The sequence below is a fragment of the Triticum urartu genome, chromosome 2A (assembly GCF_056163025.1).
Source record: "Triticum urartu cultivar PI428250 chromosome 2A, HENAU_Tu73, whole genome shotgun sequence".
Classification (NCBI taxonomy): Eukaryota; Viridiplantae; Streptophyta; class Magnoliopsida; order Poales; family Poaceae; genus Triticum; species Triticum urartu.
In genome coordinates this window covers 1,509,912-1,529,029 of record NC_141874.1, presented here as the reverse complement: position 1 = coordinate 1,529,029, position 19,118 = coordinate 1,509,912, and the positions used below count along the sequence as shown (strand labels likewise).

Below are 19,118 nucleotides of genomic sequence, written 5' to 3'. Positions count from 1 at the left end.
GGCTAAGTGGGCCTCTAGGATTTATTATGAATTTTTGAAATAGTTATTGGGCTGCCCAAAATAAACTAAATTCCAGCAATCCCCCACCAGATCCCAGAGGCACACAGAAATTTGGCTTTGGTTCCAAAACACTGTTTTATATACCGGTACTGCAGTGGAGACTGTTAAGTTGAATTTCCACTTACAACTCTATGTTACACTAGTAAGCAACTTGAACAGTGGACTGAGCCTTGAATTGCAAGTTTTCTGCGAATCTAGCTTCACATAAAGCCTTGACCGATACTTGGCTACCGTGGGTCTTCCCCGTGGGTGGAGCTTATGCGTCATACTCCGTGACCTTTCATGAGTTTACTAGACAGAACCCTACTCTCATAGATTGCGACGTTTGACAATCAGACTCATATAGGTGTGTTCTTCAAAAGATGTTCTGCAGGATAACATCTCTGCTTAAATAAGCCACTTAGAACACATTAAGATATACATCAACCTGCCATGCAGATTAGGAGAGTATTGCATCTTCATGGAGTGGTATTGTGAATAGTGATAACCCACAAGTATAGGGGATCGCAACCGTTTTCGATAAGTAAGAGTGTCGAACCCAACGAGGAGCTAAAGGTAGAACAAATATTCCCTAAAGTTTTATCGACCACCGATACAACTCTATGCATGCTTGACGTTCGCTTTATCTAGAACAAGTATGAAACTAGAAGTACTTTGTAGGTGTTTTTGGGTAAGCTTGCAAGGAAGTAAAGAGCACGAAAATAAAAGCTAGGGGCTGTTTAGATAAAGACACAACTAAATTAGTTTTAGTAGAGAGCTTTTGTCAACAAGAAAGTTATTTGTCCCTAGGCAATCGATAACTAGAGCGGTAATCATTATTACAATTTTATTTGAGGGAGAGGCATAAGCTAACATACTTTGTCTACTAAAGATTCATTAAGGTAAAACTCAACCATCTATCTATCTATCTATCTATCTATCTATCTATATCTATCTATCTATCTATCCATCTATACCTATACTAATTACAGACTCCTAAGAAATTAGCACGTTAATCAGAAATTAGAAACCGTTAATCTCGTGGGACCGAATTATTACGGTGTAGATCACTCCATATAACAAAAAATCGCCATCTATAGAGATCCATCTATAACCGTTGGTCCATACCTATACTAATTACAGACTCCTAAGAAATTAGTACGTTAATCAGAAATTAGGAACCGTTAATCTCGTGGGACTGAATTATTACGGTGTAGATCACTCCATATAACAAAAAAAAAACGCCATCTATAGAGATCCATCTATAACCGTTGGTTAAAATATTCCTAAAGTCCTCTCCTTATCTCCTTCCTCCTGTCATGAAGTCACGTTTTGCCCACCCCTCAAAAAAAGTCACGTTTGCCCAGCTAAAAAAAAGGGAGCCGTCCTCTCTTTATCTCCTTCCTCCTCTTCGTCTTTTATCTCCTTCCTCTCAGGAAACACATCTCCTCTCCCCCGAAAAAAAGAAAACCATCTCCCTGCCACCTCTTTCGATCTGGCTGCCATCCCCGTTCCCTAACCCTCCAATTAACTCTGCTGCCTCTGCTCAAGGAGGACTGATCAGATTGAGGTTGGGGGCCTAGGGCAGATTGCATCGACGGACTAATGACCATCAAACACACAGGTATGAGTCACGCCATCAATTAAATCAACCCATGTCACAGACTCGCAGTGCCCTAGCGGTAGACCGTTGCACCGTGCTGAGATGAAGGCTTAGGCCTGAGAAAGTAGCAACTTCAGAGGCCTTGGCGCTATGGACGTCATGCGCATGGAGGCAACAAGCAGCGCTGCCAGAATCGCCGGATGACCAGGAAAACAGGAAGCTTTATAAAAACATGTTGAGGTATGCAAACCTATGTTATACACTATATAGTAATTTCGACATTGAATACCATGACAGATGGACGTGTATATATATAAATATCAGGTTGGTTTTTCTCGCCACGAGCGGCATGGAAAATACATCCCAATCCTTCTCATGATACTGACCAGCCTTGCTCTGCATCTTGGTTGATAGTGAGATTCTTCTTCTCAAGAGTAACGAAAAGCAAGATGTTAGAATTAGGCCCAAGACATGTGCCTTCCAGATCGCAGCATCGGAATTCTAATCCTACTAATAGTTGCCAAGCAGAACGAGGGTCCAGGGTTGTTGTGCGCCCAATGACTGGAACGGCGATGGTATACATCTTTCAAACGACACAGATCGATAGATGGAACGCGCGTCCCTATCAATTTGGGAGCAATAACCTGGGAACGATAAGACAGGTCGAGGAACGCAACCCTCTAGAGTTTGGAGGTGCATAAGGAAAGCTAAATCAGCGTGAAAGTCTCCAAAAAGATATAGTCGATTGATTTCATTGTACTGAGGTAGCATATCGCTAATTAGATGGCTTGATGGTAGGTGCAGCAGCCCTTTAACTATGTTGGCTATACATGGCAGCCCTTTAACTACGTTGCCATCAATGGCACCCTGCAAAATATTCAAGGGAAGTTCTGAGGGGCAACATTAAAATGTCTAACAATGAAGTTCTCACAGCTCAATGCAACATTGACCAGAGGGAGCTGCCGTCTGGTTCAGCACTTCAATTCGACGTCCGCAAAAATGCTGCTGCCCACCTCCAAGGCGGGTCTGCAAGCCATTCGGCACCACATTCGCGCTGGTGCAAGACGGATGCCGTGGACTCTTGGTAAGTCTCGACATCTCCGTGAATCAATCTTTTAATCCAGTTGCCGATGACGAGTTGGGTCGAGATCCAATGTTTGGGGTAGCTGAATTGGATCTATGAACATAGGGTTCCAGGGTCGCGTTCCTACCATCGAATTGTGCCGTTCCCTGCGTCGTCCCCGAACCCTGATCCGGGTCGACGTTCCCGGTACACAGGAAGCGGCACCATTCCCATTTGCTATTGGGTTATATAATCATGTAATACATTGCAACAATCCCATCAGAAATTCAGTGAAAAACAAGGCACTAGGTGCGGCATCAACGAGCATTACACGCGTGTTTTATATGTTTGCAGCAGGCGATAATCGATTAGCGCGTGCGTCGAGTGCATGCACGTCTAAACGTGGAATCAACCAGGCATTACATGTGCGTTTTATGGGTCTGCAGAAGTTGAGAATTGATTAGAGTGAGGCTCGAGTACATGGATGTCTTGAGGGAACAATCCAATCAAGGTGCTGCCAGTACTTAGCTTGGCTTAGGTACGTGCATGTTCTGCCATCAGCCAAAAGAACCGGCAAAGAGCTACTTGGCGAGTTGTACTTTGTGTCTTGAGGAGCATCGGTAGATCATGCATGCACCAAGGAGTACAGCTGTGTCATGTATTTCAACAAAGGTAACTTAACCTTCTCACTTTACCAGCTCTGACACCTAGCCTTTTGTTTCTCAATTATCTACTCTGATCATTAATTTTATGTGAGCATACAAACACAAATCTGTCAAATATTTATACGTGAATAAGAAGAAATAGTGACACTATTGCCACACAATATTAAACCTCGATATGGTTGATGTATGACTAAATACTTTCTGAAACATTGGAAGAGGGAAATATTCTGTGAGACTTATTTATCGTGAAGGTGTGAAAACCACATTGATTATTGGTGCCAGTGGCTTCGGTTCTTACCTTGATTTATGAACACGTTTCATTCTAATGGCCTGTTAATTTTGGCGCGGACAATGAAACAAATAGATGTACGGATATGGTGTGTGCTTAGAATTCATTTTGGCCGAGAGAAAAAAAATTAGTTAATTAGTTCACTGGATTCATTCGTGCATATCAGATCACTGGATTCAGTTAATTAGTTCTCTGCTGCTGCAATGCTATATTAGGCTTCAGATTTTGTAGATTCCTGCAGGTTCTATTGACCATATCTGTACATCTATATGTTTTATTGTCCAAGCGAAAATTAACAGGCCATCACAACAAATCGTGTTCATAAATCAAGATAAGAACTGCAGCCAAGTTACAGGACAACGGAAGGTTCCCAATCCTCAAGTTTCTTTGTTTTTTCACTTCAGATTAATCTCAGTTCAACTAAATTGTTCCTCTTGAAGTCACATGAGCCACCAACAAGTCAATATAGTTCATTTGCATAATGGTTTGGGGCATCCATTAATTTACATGATACATCACAACTACATATGTCTGACAGCAGGGAAAACAAATTGTATGGGGTTCAATGTGTCAATGCGCTAGATATAGCTCCACTGCATCCTCTCCAGGCCATCGATTAATTGAGACTATGGCTGCCGTGGCCAATGGCCAATACATGGTACATACTGCACTGTAGGCTGCAGGTGCAACACTTCCCTAGCATTCATGTGTATTCTCACGTTTTCTGCTTCTTCTGCAGACTTCCTTCATCCTAGCGCAGGCACGCTACAACCATGACATGGTGCCAAGCTTTGCTTGAAACTACCTAGGTCGCTACTGCTGCAAATCATATCAACTACACCAAGCCTCTGTAGCGGGCAGATATTCTATCCTTCTTTTGATGGCATTGTGCCGATTAGCAAAATTGAGTCACATGCCCATCCAATCATTATGCGACTGAATTTTATTCAACATTTTTATGTGAAGAAATGCCTCTCTAGCAGTTGGTTTATCTCCGCTGCTTTGGGTGCCATCATGTGTTGATTAGCCATGATGGAGCACCCTGTCCAGCTGATCATCCAGTTACTAACTTTTTCAGCAGTGGTCTTTACGGTGCAAGATTCTTACTTGAGACAAATAGAAATACTACGAGCTGCTTCAGCTTTTGCATGCTTCCTAGGCATGGTATTGGTTGGATTTAGAAGTTAGGGAGCCAATTTGATTTGAGGAAGCAACAGTGTATGCCGTGAATCATGCAAGTCCTCGAACATATGGAGGTTTCTCTTACTACGCCACACTTAGGGTATTTGGAGTAAATTAATTACATTGTGTTAGCATTACATCTTCCAATATACTATGTTTGTGTCTATGGGTAGGCAATTAGCTGCCATTGTATGTGGATAATGAGTACCTCAGGTGATAGATCTTATTTATTTGTCACTATTTTACTTTAGTAGCACACTCTCTTTTGCTATAGCTGTTTGTTGCATGGCTAATGTTTTTGATCAATCATGATGTGTTCTACTCTGAACTTCTTGACTGATAAACTACAAATTTTGCAGCTTCTTAGTTGATTATGGAATTACTTAGTTAACTATTTAGTTGTTTCATTTTTCGACACACCAAGGAATATTTAATATAGTTTCTGATGAAAAATGGTCATATATCAACTATATATACTTATATATGTAGGAGAAGTACAACGAGGGTAATTAGTTATCATGAAACAAAATGAAGATCGCCTTCCACGTACTATACACGAGACTTTCATAAGTCAATTACACTCTCCATTCATAAATTTAAGACTTTATGAACATAGCACAGTTCAAACATTTTACTTTGAGATCTGATTTTCATGTCATGTGTTAATAAATCACATTAACCTTATGATATTGTCAAACTATTTTCTCTTATTATTATACGGTATTATTACAACTCGACCAAAACGGAACATATTCCCATATATTAATATAGTCAAAATTGGAGAAGTTTGTTCGCTTGCTTTTTTAGGACAATGCCATCCATTTACAGCGACATGTTGCACAAAATACTATTATTCCATATTTAAAATCACAAACATGCATTAGTGTATATATTTTAATTAGCATACATGCAACAAATATTTTAGGCAAACGATTTGCTCCAAACTTTTTGTTAAAGCATGTTTTAAGATAGTTACGTGTATAAAAGGTCACATCCCCATGTTCAAGCAAATACGAAATGTATTCGCCAGCTGTATCTCATTTCAAAACAAGACAAACACAGATGTGTAGAGAAACTGTGCGGGCGTCCACTGTATATAAACTTTTCAATATTCCTTATATGATGAACTTGGCGACTATCACAAAGCACATGATTTTGGCCGCATTATTCTTATTCCATTTGACTTAACACCATATATTATCCCTGTATATGAAATCATGTGTTTCTAAATATATATTATTGGACACACATCCCAACAAAATCACAAATGAAAATATGCATAACATAAACTACAAAGATAAAATGACATAACTAGCCCGTGCGAATGCACGGGTTGACGACTAGTAGCATTAAAGTATCAAGTCCTCTTTATCCCATACGCAAACAACCTACTTACTCGGGTCTGTGCTTCTGTCACTCACGCCACCCACCATAAGCAAATCATAAGCATATTGCAAACCCTACAGCGGGAATCCCTCACGCTTGCGCGACACGGAGAGCACCATAGGACAGCACCAATAATAAAACATACAACTCAAACCAATCACAATCATCAAATAGCCATTAGGACAAAACAGATCTACTCAAACATCATAGGATAGCCATACATCATTGGGAAATAATATATAGCGTTGAGCACCATGTTTAAGTAGAGATTACAGCGGGTAAGAGAGAGGTTACACCGCTGCATAGAGGGAGGAAGAGTTGGTGATGATGGCTGTGAAGTTGTTGGTGAATATGGCGGTGATGGTGATGGCCCCGGCAGCGCTCCGGCGCCACCGGAAGCAAGGGGGAGAGGGCCCCCCTTCTTCTTCTTCTTCCTTGACCTCCTCCCTAGATGGGAGAAGGGTTTCCCCTCTGGTCCTTGGCTCCCATGGTGTGGGAGGGGCGAGAGCCCCTCCGAGATTGAATCTATCTCTATGTCTCTCTCTGTTTCTGCGTTCTCCTCTGGCTCTGTTTCACCGTTTCGTGTATATATGGAGATCCGTAACTCCGATTGGCCTGAAACCTTCGCCGTGATTTTTTTCCGAATATTAGCTTTCTTGCGGCAAAAGAAGAGCGTCAACCGCCTTACGGTGGGCTCACGAGGGTAGGGGCGCACCCCCCTGCCTCGTGACCACCTCGGGCACTAGTTCGCGTTGATTTTCCTTCCAAATTTTCCATATTTTCCAAAAATAAGCTCCGTCCGTTTTTATCCCGTTTGGACTCCGTTTGATACGGATATTCTGCGAAACCCAAAACATGCAACAGACAGGAACTGGCACTGGGCACTGGATCAATATGTTAGTCCCAAAAATAGTATAAAAAGTTGCCAAAAAGTATATGGAAGTTGTAGAATATTGGCATGGAACAATCAAAAATTATAGATACGATGGAGATGTATCAGCATCCCCAAGCTTAATTCCTGCTCGTCCTCGAGTAGGTAAATGATAAAAAAAGATAATTTTTGATGTGGAATGCTACCTAGCATAATCTTGATCATATGTCTAATCATGGCATGAATATTAAGATACGGGTGATTCAAAGCAATAGTCTATCCTTTGATATTAAGACAATAATACTTCAAGCATACTAATAAAGCAATCATGTCTTATCAAAATAACATGGCATGAATATTAAGATAGACCCTTAGTAAAAGGATCTGCCAGATTTTTAGACGTTTGGATATAATCCAACGCAATAACTCCGGAGTTTTTCATTTTCCTGACAGACTTTAACCTTCTCTGAACGTGCCTTGATGACTTCATGTTATCCTTTGAGCTGCTCACTTTCTTGATCACAGTTTGATTGTCGCAGTTCATAAGGACACCCGGTACAGGTTTCTCAACAACCGGCAAGTCATTCAAGAGCCGGTGAAGCCAATCTGCTTCAACCGTAGTTGTATCTAGTGTTGTGAGTTCTGCTTCCATTGTTGACCTCGTTAAGATGGTCTGCTTGCAAGACTTCCAAGAAACAGCGCCACCTCCATGAGTGAATACATAACCGCTCGTGGCCTTTATCTCATCAGCATCTGAGATCCAGTTTGAGTCACTATACCCTTCAAGCACCTTTGGATGCCCGGTGTAGTGAATTCCATAATTTGCAGTGCCTTTCAAATAACGCAAAACTCTCTCTAGAGCTTTCCAATGCACATCTCCTGGTTTTGAGACAAACCGACTCAGTTTGCTAACAGCAAAAGAGATGTCAGGTCTTGTAGCACTTGCTAAGTACATAAGCGAGCCAATAATCTGAGAATATTTCGATTGATCCCTAGCAATTCTTCGATTCTTTCGAAGTAAGACACTCGCATCATATGGTATTGGAGAGGGCTTGCAGTCACTATAGCCAAAGCGACTCAAGATGTTTTCCACATAGTGAGATTGAAGCAATGTAATCCCACCATGATCGTCTCTCAACAAATTGATGTTTAGAATGACATCAGCCACTCCTAAATCCTTCATCTCAAAACAACGAGATAGGAAATCCTTGACCTCCTTAATAAAATTCAGATTTGTTTCGAAAATCAGTATGTCATCAACATACAAGCACAGGATAACTCCCTCGCCCCCACCATGGCGATAGTACACACATTTGTCAGCTTCGTTCACAACAAAGCTTGCACCTGTTAAAGTTCTTTCAAACTTCTCATGCCACTGTTTGGGTGCTTGCTTAAGTACGTACAAAGACTTCAGCAACTTGCACACTTTCCCTTCCTGACCATCTAGTACAAACCCTTCTAGTTGTTCCATATAAATTTCCTCAGCCAACTCTCCATTTAGGAAAGCAGTCTTAGCATCCATTTGATGAACGAGAAGACCATGCGAGGCAGCTAGTGAAAGTAGAACTCGAATAGTGGTCAGTCGAGCCATAGGTGAGTAAGTATCAAAGAAGTCTTCATCTTCCTTTTGGGTATAACCCTTAGCCACGAGCCGAGCCTTGTACTTTTCAATAGTACCATCAGGCCTAAGCTTCTTCTTGAATACCCATTTGCATCCTATAGGTTTGCACCCATAAGGACGATCAGTTATCTCCCAGGTTTCATTCGCCAAGATGGAATCCATCTCGCTACGAACCGCTTCCTTCCAGTAGTCAGCATCTTCAGATGCATAGTCCTTTGAAATAGAACTGGGAGTGTCATCTATGAGATACACAAGAAAATCATCACCAAAGGACTTTGCAGTCCTCTGTCTCTTGCTCCTAGTAGGAACTTCATTGTTCTCCTCCACAGAACTTTCAAAGTGTTCCATCGAAATGGCAGGTTCGGTTATTGTAACTGGTTCCTGATTCGATGAACTAGGCATCTCCTGATTAGATGAGGTAGCCATATCCTTCATGGGAAAGATATCTTCAAAGAAACTCGCATCATTCGACTCCATGATCGTACCGACATGCATGTCAGGTACCTCAGACTTTACAACCAAGAATCTATAGCCAATGCTATGAAAAGCATATCCCAGGAAAACACAATCCACAGTCTTTGGTCCAGGCTTCCGCTTCTTTGGAATTAGAACATTGACTTTCGCCAAACAACCCCATGTTCGCAGATAAGAGATTTTTAACCTTTTCTTCTCCCATTCCTCGAATGGAGTTATCTCTTTGTTCTTTGTGGGAACTCGGTTCAGGACATGACATGCTGTCAATATCGCCTCCCCCCACCATGCCTTGGAGAGACCCGATGTGTCTAACATGGCGTTAACCAAATCAGTTAGAGTACGGTTCTTTCTTTCTGCCACCCCATTTGATTGAGGTGAATAGGGAGATGTCCTCTCATGGATTATACCATGTTCCGCACAAAAAGCATCAAATTCATTGGAAAAATACTCTCCACCACGGTCGGACCTAAGCCTCTTGATTTCTCGATCAAGTTGGTTTTCCACTTCAGCTTTATAGATCATGAAAAAGTTCAAAGCCTCAGCCTTAGATTTCAGAAGATACACACGACAGTATCTAGTGGAGTCATCAATTAAAGTCATGAAATATTTCTTTCCACCTTTTGTCAAAACACCATTCATTTCACATAGATCTGAATGTATGAGCTCTAGTGGTGCAAGGTCTCTTGTTTCCGCAGTCATGTGAGACTTACGAGGTTGCTTAGCTTGCACACACACTTGACAATTAGATCCCTCGACAGTGGTGAAACTAGGGATTAAGTTCAACTTCGCTAGTCGCGACATGCAACCAAAGTTAACATGACAAAGACGTGAATGCCACACATTTGATTCACTATTGTTGCAAATATGATTAACAACTTTATTGCAAACGTATGATAAGGATCGAAACAGGCCTCCTGACTCATAACCTTTACCAACAAAGGTTCCATACTTGGATATTACAAATTTATTCGACTCAAAGACAAGCTTGTAGCCATCTCTACGCAGAAGTGATCCGCTAACAAGATTTTTATTGACGGAGGGGACATAATGCACGTTCTTCAGCCGCATGATCTTCCCCGAAGTAAACTTCAGATCGACCGTGCCAACACCACGAACAGAAGCACTTGAACCGTTGCCCATCAGCACGGTTGAAGTCCCTGCGGTCTGATAAGACAAAAACATGGAAATATCACCGCATACATGCACGTTAGCACCCGTGTCAATCAACCAGTCAAGAGAATGACATACTGAAAGAATAGTGGGAAATATACCATACCCAGCATCCTTCATATCAGTGTCTCCAATGACAACATTAGCGGTCTTGCCGCCTTTCCCAGGATGACGCTTGTCATAGCGATTAGGGCAACTACGAGCCCAATGATCAGGATCCCCACACACATGACAAGCACCTTTCTTCTTGTCATTCTTCTTCTTGAAGTTCGTGTGTTGCACAGCCTTGTTCTTCCCATCAAACTTTGCTTTACCATCAAACTTGACCTTGTTCTTGAACTTGTGGGGCTGGAAGTTCTGCTTCTGTACCACATTGGCACTAGATCCTCCCTCAATACCTCGAGCACGTGTGTCCTTTGCTCTCACCTTTTCTTCCACATCAAGAGTGCCAATGAGATCCGGAACGGAAAACTCCTGCCTCTTATGCTTCAGTAAGGTAGCAAAGTTCCTCCATGAAGGAGGAAGCTTAGCGATAATACCTCCGGCAACAAACTTGTCCGGTAGCATACAACTGAAGTGCTCAAGTTCTCTAGCAAATGACTGTATCTCATGAGCTTGCTCAACCACGGAGCGCTCTTCAGTCATCCTGTAATCATAGAATTGCTCCATGATGTACAGCTCAGTGCCAACATCCGAGACCCCAAACTTGGCCTCGAGTGCATCCCACATATCTTTTCCATTATCAATTGACGCATAAGAATCAACTATGTTCTCACCAAGAACACTCAAGAGAGCAGCCTTAAATAGAGTATCCATTTTCTGAAAAGCTTGTGCCTGTTGAGCATCAAGCTCTCCTTCAGGTTTGCCGAGAGTGGCATCATAGCAACTCATGGTTTGAAACCATAAGACTGCTCTCACGCGCCACCTCTAATAGTGGATACCCTCAAACATAGGAGGTCTCATGGAAGCAGCAAAACCACTCGGGGTAAATTGCCTATAATAAGGTTTTTGGATTGTTGGAAATATGAGCAATTTACCAAATGATTTTATTAACAGAAATACTAGATAAAGCGTGACTAATATATTAGAGATAAAACAAGTCATGCGTTCTGACAGAGAGAAGGTAAATAGCTTCTGCATATATGAACCGTAGCCTAGCATATCCGTAGTGCATCATTCCGTGGCGGAGGAGCGCACGTGGATATCCCTTTTGTTCTCATGCTCGTACAAGTGGGGAAAGAACCTCCCTTATAAGGAGGTCCAACTCCCAATAAACTAGCAATGTGGGACTAAAATTTAATAGTATCCCTTGCCTTGCACAAATGGGCTAAGTGGGCCTCTAGGATTTATTAGGAATTTCTAAAATAGTAATTGGGCTGCCCAAAATAGACTAAATTCCAGCACAAAGCTGGCTTGTTTACTCGAACAAGACTTCTGCTCTCGAGTCTTAAACTTTGCCAATATTAATATGCACTTGGCCGGCCGGCCACGATAAAACAAATAATTGTCTGCTAGCTGTGATGCTGAGGTAACGAAGCTGACACAAATTTGACAAGCTAACCGTTTTAATTACTTACCCTTTCGTTTAAAACAATCTTATATCAGAAGCATACAAGGACATCGACCAGAAAGATAGTATTGTGTGTATGAATAATAATAGCATATGTGGGTATATCAAGAAGAGATAAGAAAGCCGTCATTGTCTCTTTAACATCTACTCCTTCCGTTCCAAAATAGATTTCTCAACTTTGTACTAACTTTAGGAACGGAGGGAGTATTGACTAACATTTTGATTGACGACATGTACAAACGTCATGGCTGATGATCTTCTTTGATGATAAGTAGATGAAAGTTTCTCGATATACCTTTTTTTGACAACAATGGAGACCCACATAGCAGTCTTAAACATTTAATTAGATCTATTCGTCTTTGTGTTTGGCATCATATTACAGCCACACAACAAGCAAATTTTGGGACAGTGAAAGTGTATTTCGTGTGTTACTCCAGGCATCTCTATCTTCACCCATCTGAATCTTTATTACACAGTTTACTGCAAATATGTGTAATGGGAAAACTCATCTCTCTAATGACACACATATCCTATCAATGACTCGCCAACCATACTACCTAGAGGGTTAAATGTTTGGATTCCAATCATTGGGAACCACAAACCATAGAAGGTGCATTTAGCATCTTGTCATTGCTGACTTGAGGATTATAATAGAAACAAACCGGTAGAAGAAGAAATAGCTAGCTGTTCTACGAAAGGAGTAATATTTTTTTCATGTAAAAAGAATTACCGCCCCATATATATATATATATATATATATATATATATATATATATATATATATATATATATATATATATAGCGAAAAAAGAGCAACCAAGTGAGGCACCTAGTAGAACTGTACAATTAAATGTTTTTAGGATTTTGGTAAAAATCAAAAATTACTTTTGCTAACATGAGCCGCTCGCTCAGCTGCAAGGTGTGTTTAATTAGCTGTTCGAACCATTTGAAACACTCCAGGGTATCAGACACGGGAAAAGACACGGGAGAGGTGGCCGACCATGACCACCATTCACGTGATTGTGTCCTACTTGCATTGAACTAATAGGTAGCCATCCGCGAAAATATTTTTAGGTTAGACAGATCTGTACTAGGTAAACGAGCCAATTTAGATGCACGCAAAGGCCATGTGATAGTGTGCATGCAGAGGCTGAGGTGTCCTTTTTCTCCTTTGTAGCGAGTCCTGTGCCTATGGTACAAGCCAGGGACCCAGCAAAGGCTAGTAAACAAGTATATATAGTACCAATTATCAACTTTTGTGTTTAGACATAACTACTTTAATGATCTGAACAGTTTTATATTTCTTTACAGAGGGCTACCTCACCATTTTGTATCGTTTGGCCGTGTACAGTTCGGATGTTGCTTTATTTATAAAGCGGGGCGAAAGCCTGTTTCGAAAGATATTTCTTTACAAAGTGAGTAGCTCTTTATCTGCGCAACACTAGCACTAGCTCACACAAACATGGTACCACACGCTGCAATCAAATTCAGCACAAAGTACTTGACTGGTTAACGATGAGGATTGCTGCATGTAATGTCTATTTGAAAAACGGAAAATGACCAGACCAAACCGCGCTTATTACTTTTGCATGAAACCGCATTTCTTGATGAGGAGGTCTCCAAGGTGAATAACATGCTTGTTACTCAGACTAAAACGCGTATAGAGATGAGGACGAGTGCGCTACAAGCAGTCAAGTCAACTGATCAGAAATATCTCCTTGGTTTGCTTTATATATACCAACAGGCAACAGCCAACGGTAGCAAGGAATCCATTCATTCAGATCTGAAGTACATCCCCTCTTGTTGTTCTCTTCCCAGCTTGGATCCCTTATCAAATGTTCCTCTTGAGAGTGTCATCTACATACTCAAGGATTGGATAATCAAGGCAAGATAGCCTGGTGATGGGTGGGGTCAGTCTCCCCTGCTGCATGACATTGTTTAAAATGGTTTGAAAGAAATCAACAGCTACTACAAATTGTAGGGGATAAAGGATCTCCCTGCCTGACCCCTCTTCCGCATTTAAAATGACAACCAGGGACACCATTCAGTAGAACAGATGAAGTGGTAGAGGATAAAACTTGCTTAACCCAGTTGCACCACTCAACCTTCTTCCCAAATATTTAGAATAATGGGTATGATATGTATCTATGTGCCGCCCTCTCATCCTTCTTCCATTGTTCTCTACTCCTTTCCGTCTATCCTTCACTTCTCTCTCACCATCGTGGAGATCTCGGCCCGCTCAGACATATATAGTTTAGGCCTGATCATCATGGAGATCTCCACGAAAGAGAAGAATAGTCCTAGCACTGACCAGAAGCATGCAAGGAATTATGTTGATGGAGTAAGAGTAAACAACACTTCATTATTTAATGATTCAAATTGATAATATCATGTTACAAATAATTTTAAAAACTATGCAGGTAAAACAAAATTGGACACCAGAGCAAATAATGTCCGAGTACACCGATTTAGAAGACCATTATGTCGATCAAGTAGAAGCATGCATCAACATTGGTCTACAATGTGTGGAGATTGATCAGCACAAGAGGCCTACCATACAGAAGATTGTCAACATGATCAATAAGATATCAACGAATTAGAGCAAGGTAATGATTTTAGATTACTCAAAATGAGTCTTTTGAAAACATTCAACAATGTTGCACATAGATAACGAACATTACTTATAAAAGGAAGTCCATTACCCACGTTTTCGTAGCTTCGCCTTCAACTTGTAAAGAAATATGTGATTGTTTACTCCATAGTTGAAGCCAAGACCAGCAACCTAGAATTTTAGCATGCGAGATATAACATACGAATATTGCCCATTTAAAATTTTGAATTTACTTAAGAGTCTACAAAAATATGCTTGGAAGCTTCACATGATATAGTAACAGTTGGATACAATAAATTCTGAGTTCAAACCATAAACTTATTACAAAATATTGGTTAATAATTACAATTCACCACTATAAGAAATTTTATTTTGAACACGAACCCAATGATGTAGCATTTTCTAGCACCGGACATGTTACATTAACCCAACTACTTCATGTACCTTGGAAGTGGAAAAATATCTATGGCAACTTGATGTCCACTTCTTAGGTAGGCCGAATGTGCATGTATTTTATAAAGATGTAACCTACTCATGTTCTATACATCAGCCCGTGGGAATTCACTATGCCATAGAGAAAGCTATCATTTGAGATGTTTGCATTGGAATATGACTTCTCTAGAAGAATGTTTATCTATTATTTTTATTTTTATTATCTACTCTTGAAATGATGAAAATTAAAAGGGTAGGATAAAGTATGAAAGAATGCACCCTTAGGTTTTTCCAGTGTCAAATAAAAAGTGAACCCTATTCTCCTAGACAAAAAGACGCGAGAAAACCAGTTAACCATATCCCTCGTCCACGAGATGTTTTTGGCATTGAATCACTTTCAAGTCATGGAAAGATAAGAACCATGAAGATGCTATATGCTCACCATTTCTAATTGAACTTCATTCAAATAGTTTGCTAAATATGTTACTTCCGACTTGTTCCATATTTGAAGTTTTGTTATCTACTACTCCCTCCGTTCCTAAATACTTGTCTTTTTAGGCATTTCAACAAGTGACTACATACGGAGCAAAATGAGTGAATCTACACTCTAAAATATGTACATACATCCGTATGTAGTAGTCATTTGAAATGTCTAGAAAGACAAGTATTTAGGAACGGAGGGAGTATATAGTAATGCAAAATCTCTATATTTCTACTGAAGTTGACATCTGTCATGAAATTTCAGGACTTGCATCCCAGATGAGGTAAAAGAAGATCCAATAATGCTTCAAAAATACAAGTGTATTGCGGGAACAAGAGCCACTATTGTCACGTCATTGTTGAAATATTTAAACTTTATTACCTTTGAAGTTTTCTTCAACCCAAATTACTTTTGCTTACCAAGAGAAAATAGTATGGTTACACAATTGTGCCTTTTTATGTTAGTTTAAGATATTATTATTTTTCTTTTTCCCATTTTTTGAGGGAAACAATAGGAGTTTCCTGCATATTTTTAGTAATTTTAAAATAAATAATACAGGTTCCAATAAATTTAAAAGAAAAAAGAAAAACAAAATTGAGAAAGAACTATATAGCCAGCTAGTTACAACAAAACTCTCAGGTCAAACCTGAGTGTGACCGAAGAAAAGAAAAGAAGCTATAAACATGCGAATCTTCATCTGGGATCTTGTACCCATTGTGGCATAGCAGCAAAAGAATTTCTAGTAGCTCTATGTACCAGACACTTAAGCTCGTTTTTTAGCCTGTTCCTGCAAGCATAGAGGCTGGGAGGGATGTGCTTCAAGATAAAGTCATTTTGTGTGTTCCATATTGCCCAGGAATCATGAATGATGATGTCCACAGTGAATGGTAAATTTAGATGATCGCATAGCCTTGAAATCTGCACTTGAATATCATCATTGTCGGAGTCTAATTTGGGCAAATGTATCCAGCAAAGTTGTGCAAACCTGCAATTAAAAAGGAGGTGGCCTCTAGTTTCCAGAGTAGAGTCATTGTACATCACACATGTGTAGTCCTTGAGAAAAAAAAAGGTTTTGCAGTACATGAGCTCTCTGTTACTTAGCCTATTCATCAACAAGAGCTAGAAAAAGACCTTGTGCCGCAGCTGACTGAAGGTTTCCATGGCCAATGAATAGCTTGTAGGGTTTCGTACGTGTTCCCACATCAGAAGTTTGTAGGCTGTAGACACTTGAAACACCTGAGCTCCTTTAGGGAATCGCAAAATGTTAGAGTCATCACTTGGATACATGCCATGGAAGAGATGCTGCATATCTTGGAACCAAGAAAAAGCTTCTTCAGAAAAAGGTAGATGAAACATGGTATAAGAATCCTGCACTTGTAATGTTTTCTGCAAACACATGTTAGGACTTTTAAGAAAAGAACAGTTGATGCCATGCAGTTGAATAAGGAATAATAATCAATGTATATGACCTGATGCAGGGAGACATATAGCATGCTACTTGTATTTGTGTACCCGCTTGAGACAATCTCTCCACCAAAAACAACAAGGAGCAGATTGATTTGGTGGTAGCCCTTGCTGATAGTAAGATTCCCAAAAAAGTTTGACCCATGGAATGTCCATGCACTTATAGAATTTGTGCCCCGTTTTAAGAAGCAGACTATCATTTTTAATGTCCAAATCAATGATACCTAGTATTCCCTGATTCTTAAGGCTGCAAATCATATCCTAGGCTGCCAGTGGTTAGTTCTTTTTCTTTAAATATTTCCCTCTCCAAAAACAGTGTCTTATATATTTATTTGCCTCAGAAATAGTACCTTTGTAGAGTTTGAGACAACTCGTAACAAATGTGGGAAGCGAGGAAAGCACATCCTTCACCATTAGAAGCTTCCCATCATAACTCGGAAACAGAGCAATGACTTAGTCTTTTTAAAATTCTTTCAATTAGAGGCAAGAAGAACTCCATTCTTGGTTTATTTAGGATTAGAGGCATGCCCAAGTAGGTGAATGGAAAGGTACCCATTTTGCACTATAAAATTTCTTAGAAATTCTGGAGATCTTCATCGGGAATATTAATAAGCACTAGACTGGATTTATGATAATTAACTTTAAGGCCAGAGGAAGCAACAAAAGTGTCCACCAACTCCTTAAGATGAGTCATCTGATTAGGACAAGCCTTGACTATAATGAGAGTGTCATCTACATACTCAAGGATTGGATAATCAAGGCAAGATAGCCTGGTGATGGGTGGGGTCAGTCTCCCCTGCTGCATGACATTGTTTAAAATGGTTTGAAAGAAATCAACAGCTACTACAAATTGTAGGGGATAAAGGATCTCCCTGCCTAACCCCTCTTCCGCATTTAAAATGACAACCAGGGACACCATTCAGTAGAACAGATGAAGTGGTAGAGGATAAAACTTGCTTAACCCAGTTGCACCACTCAACCTTCTTCCCAAATATTTAGAATAATGGGTATGATATGTATCTATGTGCCGCCCTCTCATCCTTCTTCCATTGTTCTCTACTCCTTTCCGTCTATCCTTCACTTCTCTCTCACCATCGTGGAGATCTCGGCCCGCTCAGACATATATAGTTTAGGCCTGATCATCATGGAGATCTCCACGAAAGAGAAGAATAGTCCTAGCACTGACCAGAAGCATGCAAGGAATTATGTTGATGGAGTAAGAGTAAACAACACTTCATTATTTAATGATTCAAATTGATAATATCATGTTACAAATAATTTTAAAAACTATGCAGGTAAAACAAAATTGGACACCAAAGCAAATAATGTCCGAGTACACCGATTTAGAAGACCATTATGTCGATCAAGTAGATGCATGCATCAACATTGGTCTACAATGTGTGGAGATTGATCAGCACAAGAGGCCTACCATACAGAAGATTGTCAACATGACCAATAAGATATCAACGAATTAGAGCAAGGTAATGATTTTAGATTACTCAAAATGAGTCTTTTGAAAACATTCAACAATGTTGCACATAGATAACGAACATTACTTATAAAAGGAAGTCCATTACCCACTTTTCGTAGCTTCGCCTTCAACTTGTAAAGAAATATATGATTGTTTACTCCATAGTTGAAGCCAAGACCAGCAACCTAGAATTTTAGCATGCGAGATATAACATACGAATATTGCCCATTTAAAATTTTGAATTTACTTAAGAGTCTACAAAAATATGCTTGGAAGCTTCACATGATATAGTAACAGTTGGATACAATAAATTCTGAGTTTAAACCATAAACTTATTACAAAATATTGGTTAATAATTACAATTCACCACTATAAGAAATTTTATTTTGAACGCGAACCCAATGATGTAGCATTTTCTAGCACCGGACATGTTACATTAACCCAATTACTTCATGTACCTTGGAAGTGGAAAAATATCTATGGCAACTTGATGTCCACTTCTTAGGTAGGCCGAATGTGCATGTATTTTATAAAGATGTAACCTACTCATGTTCTATACATCAGCCCATGGGAATTCACTATGCCATAGAGAAAGCTATCATTTGAGATGTTTGCATTGGAATATGACTTCTCTAGAAGAATGTTTATCTATTATTTTTATTTTTATTATCTACTCTTGAAATGATGAAAATTAAAAGGGTAGGATAAAGTATGAAAGAATGCACC

General features: G+C 40.0%; 2 long non-coding RNA genes across 2 annotated transcripts; both read left to right on the top strand.

The window, feature by feature from the left end:
- Positions 1-1,460: 1,460 nt before the first annotated feature.
- LOC147982661 (uncharacterized) lies at positions 1,461-5,045 on the top strand. Its single transcript, XR_015614885.1, has 3 exons — positions 1,461-2,726; positions 3,152-4,317; positions 4,399-5,045. It is a non-coding gene; the product is annotated as an uncharacterized LOC147982661 (long non-coding RNA).
- Positions 5,046-14,157: 9,112 nt separating this feature from the next.
- On the top strand, positions 14,158-15,902 carry LOC147982660 (uncharacterized). The gene is made up of 3 exons (XR_015614884.1): positions 14,158-14,274; positions 14,354-14,539; positions 15,722-15,902. It is a non-coding gene; the product is annotated as an uncharacterized LOC147982660 (long non-coding RNA).
- Positions 15,903-19,118: the final 3,216 nt, after the last annotated feature.